The 4,143-nt window shown below is 30.9% G+C and overlaps 1 protein-coding gene across 3 annotated transcripts in view; it reads left to right on the top strand.

Annotated features, from left to right (window-relative positions):
* The first annotated feature begins 3,262 nt into the window (after positions 1-3,262).
* The window catches only part of LOC105459764 (putative protein kinase C delta type homolog), a 29,571-nt gene continuing 28,690 nt past the window's right edge, over positions 3,263-4,143 (top strand). For all 3 annotated transcript variants that reach the window (XM_011706010.1, XM_011706012.1, XM_011706009.1), the window contains exon 1: positions 3,263-4,015. The gene's annotated coding sequence lies outside the window, so the exon portion shown is untranslated. The remainder of the gene's footprint in view (positions 4,016-4,143) is intronic.

Here is a 4,143-nt window from a genome sequence, read left to right as displayed (position 1 = left end):
GAGGCCGTGTTATACATTTAAAATAATACAAAGGTCTCATTTTTTAAATTTCATAAAATAATTTTTTCGAGGTAAAAACATTAAAAATATACTTGGCGGTCTTTTTTTTACATTTTTAATGTCTTTTTTCCACGAATTTTATTAAATTATTTTTCATCTACGTTTAGATCAGATGAAAAGGACGATAGACTATTTACAACGGTTGTATTGTACATACATCGACTACTAGTTATTTTTTATGTCCGTATTAGTAGCAATTTTCTTATGTTATTCTCTGTTCTTTATAAATTCAAATGTGCTATCATTCTTATTGATAGAGCGAAAGAAGTTCTCACCTAATTGAGGTGCATTCTATGTTGGCCAAATCGGAAGACAACTGAAAACAATAATTAATATGAACATCGAAACCACATAAAAAGGAATACGACTAGTTAATCGATTCATCGATCAAAGAATTACAACTATGAATTTTATTGGGAGAATGTTAAGGTTCTGGATATGAAAAGAATCATAAATAAAAGATTATAATTTCAGAAATGCTACATATAAAACAACAAAGAAACGATTTATATTTGCAAACAGACACTGAAGGTTTAAATACTTTAAATCATGCCTATATCTCACTTATCAATAAAATATGAACTACTTGTGCCTCTTTGTAATGTTTGTTTTTTGAGTTTGTATCCAAGGTTGTAATGTCATGAAATTGTTAACTAGGAGTTTCTCCAATTAATTATCCAGATGGAAAGGCTGTGTTTTATAAAAGCATAATGTTAGTTTTATAGGAATTAAGATTATTGAAGAACCGACATTAAAGAACTTACCAGTTCTAACAAACGAGTCACAATGTGAAGTCATAGTCATTAAAGCGATCCAAATTTAAAAATAAATAATAAATTAATCAATATATATTGATTCTCATTTTAATTTGTGACTTTATCTGTGTGTAATAGACGTGCTTTATTCAGTTTTTTTAATTTTATTTTTCTTATACATTAAGTTTTAATATTCCTGATTAATTTATTATATGTTTTTAAGTTTATTTTAATTTATTTATTTATACATTTAATTTTAATACGCTTGACTTTTAACTTTGGATTAATTTATTATTTATTTTTAAATTTGGATCGCTTTAATGACTATGACTTCACATTGTGACTCGTTTGTTAGAACTGGTAAGTCCTTTAATGTCGGTTCTTCAATAATCTTAATTCCTATAAAACTAACATTATGCTTTTATAAAACACAGCCTTTCCATCTGGATAATTAATTGGAGAAACTCCTAGTTAACAATTTCATGACATTTTAAGATTTCGGATCGACAAATGACAAACTGAGCCTCATCGACATTGCATTTGTATGCTGAATTTGATAATTTGCAACACTGAAGATAACTCGAATGGAGCCGGAATGTCTGTAATTTTATTATGTATTGAGTTTTCATAATTACATTATTGGTTTGAAACCTTTTAAAATTTGTTGGAATTTTGTAATATATAAATTATCTCATTTATCGTATGTAATTTGACTAATTTACGCACCTCTTACCACGCCTAACTCCCATAGCCTTTGTGATTATAAAATTTGCACACTGTTTACCGCGTTGAGTTCTTATAGTCTTCTTTTTTATAAATTTGTTTTAAAATTCAGAAATCTATTAATTATTTATTGAAATTAATTGTTTATTAATCTTTAAACACGTACGTGTATTTATATCAGAGAAGATATGCCAAGAAAAAAATCTGCTGGGTGGCCGTCAATGTGTATATGTTTTAAATATATGTCATATTCTTTATTTAAGTTTGTAAATTGTGGATATTTTGAATAATCAAAATGTCAGTGATTCTATGATATAAGCACATTGAACAGTTTATAAAAAACTGGATATTTTAAACTAATAATAGTTTAAAAAACAATTAATTTATTGGTCTATATTTATTAAGATTTTTCTTATATATTTTTATGAATTTTATATTAATCAGTTATATTTTGAGTTAATATAGTTTTGAAATTTTCTGTATAATACATCAAAATAAATTAGGAAAACATGTAAAAGTAAATTTTAAACCTATTAAAAAATTATGTATACGGAATTAATAATAATAATATTAAATTAATAAAGTTAATCTTGTTAAGAAGTAGTTTCTAAATTTCGATTTTTATTTTGTCTTAATCGGTAGTCGAATAAGTAAGACACTCGTCCGGAGAGTAGCTAGGGATCGAAGTCCAGGATTTGAATCTCGGCTGAGATAATATTTTTCGCAATAATTGTTATTTCACAAAATTTAAATAGATGCTATACGAGCATCGATTTATTAGATTGCCTTTGGCAATTTAATTGTGATATTACGGTACTTATACTTGGTTTTGAAAGTGCAACGATTTGCGACGCGCGGATTATTTAAACCGAAAAATAATAAGATTCACATTTGATAATATTATGGAGCACCAAGATCCGCTCTGACCGTTGGCGCTTTTCGATCTTCATTGTTTGTAACATTCCACAGTCTATCCTGATACCTTAATTATTTTGTCTTAATGATCATCGAATTTGATTCAAATTCAATGTTTGTATTTATTACATCATTCTATTATTATTATAAATAATTCAAAAACGCAGCAAAATTTGTAGGTTTTTACTATCATTTTTTAGCATCTACATACATTTAAAATGATTTTCGAAAACCATTTTAAATGTATATGTCTGTGTTAAAAAATGATAGTAAAAATCAACTATTACGGCGTTCTCGAATTATTAACAAAAATAAAATATATATATGAAAAATAGAATATATACATATATGTATATACCTCCGTCTCTCTTGTCAAAGAATCTTAGAGAGTATAATATATAAAACAAATGTACAAAATTAAGGGTTATCCAGATTTTTGCTTAGCATATCTTCTCTTATATGAATACATCACGTATGCGTTAATAGGATCTTTCTCTATGTTATTAATTTTCCAATTTTAAAAGTCATTTTCTTGGGAATAACAAATTCTAATAAAAAGTTTTATTAATTTTTTATTTTTATTTTTTAAAAAATTATCTTCTTCCTCTTTATAATTATATACTGTCTGCAGTTCGAAAATGCTCGATAATTCGTATGATTAATATGGCTTTTGGAGCGAGATGAATAATACAAGATATCGCTCGTATATTTTATGAAACGTGTCGCTGTTGAGAGATACGTTATTGCCGCTTACGCATCTTGATTCTATTTTCCAGCCTGGAAAATACACTCGAGTAGCTGCAGAGTCTTGTGATATTTAGCGCAGCTGGCGCAACGATCGTGCCGCGCCATAGCGGACAGCATTCAACAGGCTGATATTTATAGACGGAGGATTATTGGCGGAGTTTCTTACGAATCTGCAAAAGCTTTCGGCGTCAATAACCAGTTTCTACGTTCATTTCGGGATCTGTTCGATGATCGAATTCGATTTGACGAATATAATGGCGTGATGATGCGATATCGCGAAGACAAAGACGACGACGACGACGACGACGACGAGGATAACGGTATTCTCGAGTACAGTATACGGCGAGCATTGCGTCGGCTGGTTCCATCGGGAAAATCACGGGAATTCTAATGTAAGACGCGAGACCAGCTGTGCCGCTCGCCCGAGTCTCGCCCGAGTCTCGTTCGAGTCATCGTTGTCAGTTCCGTTGTGGTAACGTGTTCTTCTCCGCTTGGTGTCGTGTCGTGTCTTTGGTATCATTGCCGTCTGTCGTCGCGGCGAGCCGAATCGAGAATGCCAACTGCAACAACGCCTGCAAACGCAACGACGTGATCCATTATCCTCTGTTTGCTCGGAGCCACGGAAAGAGAGAAAAAGAAAGAAGAAAAGAGAAAGGGAATAATAATTTCGTTGCATTTTTTTTGCGAGTGGCAAGTGGTGATAATATCTTGAAATCGGAGACACACCATTTGATCTATAGATAGTTACATGCTCGAGGAATTTGTGGTGTAGAATGTTTTCTTGCCGGTAAATGTGATTCCCGTTGGCAGTCGAGGTAATGTAAAAGAAGATTCGCTTCGGAGAACGATCGCTCTGTGAATCATCTCGACAACGCGCACCTTTTTATGTGCATTCATCGAATTTCATGCATCGGGATATCATTTTGCGATTATTTTCTGTATT

The sequence above is a fragment of the Wasmannia auropunctata genome, unplaced genomic scaffold (genome assembly GCF_000956235.1).
Source record: "Wasmannia auropunctata unplaced genomic scaffold, wasmannia.A_1.0 LD333874.1, whole genome shotgun sequence".
Taxonomy (NCBI): Eukaryota; Metazoa; Arthropoda; class Insecta; order Hymenoptera; family Formicidae; genus Wasmannia; species Wasmannia auropunctata.
This window is presented reverse-complemented; position numbering and strand designations above follow the sequence as displayed.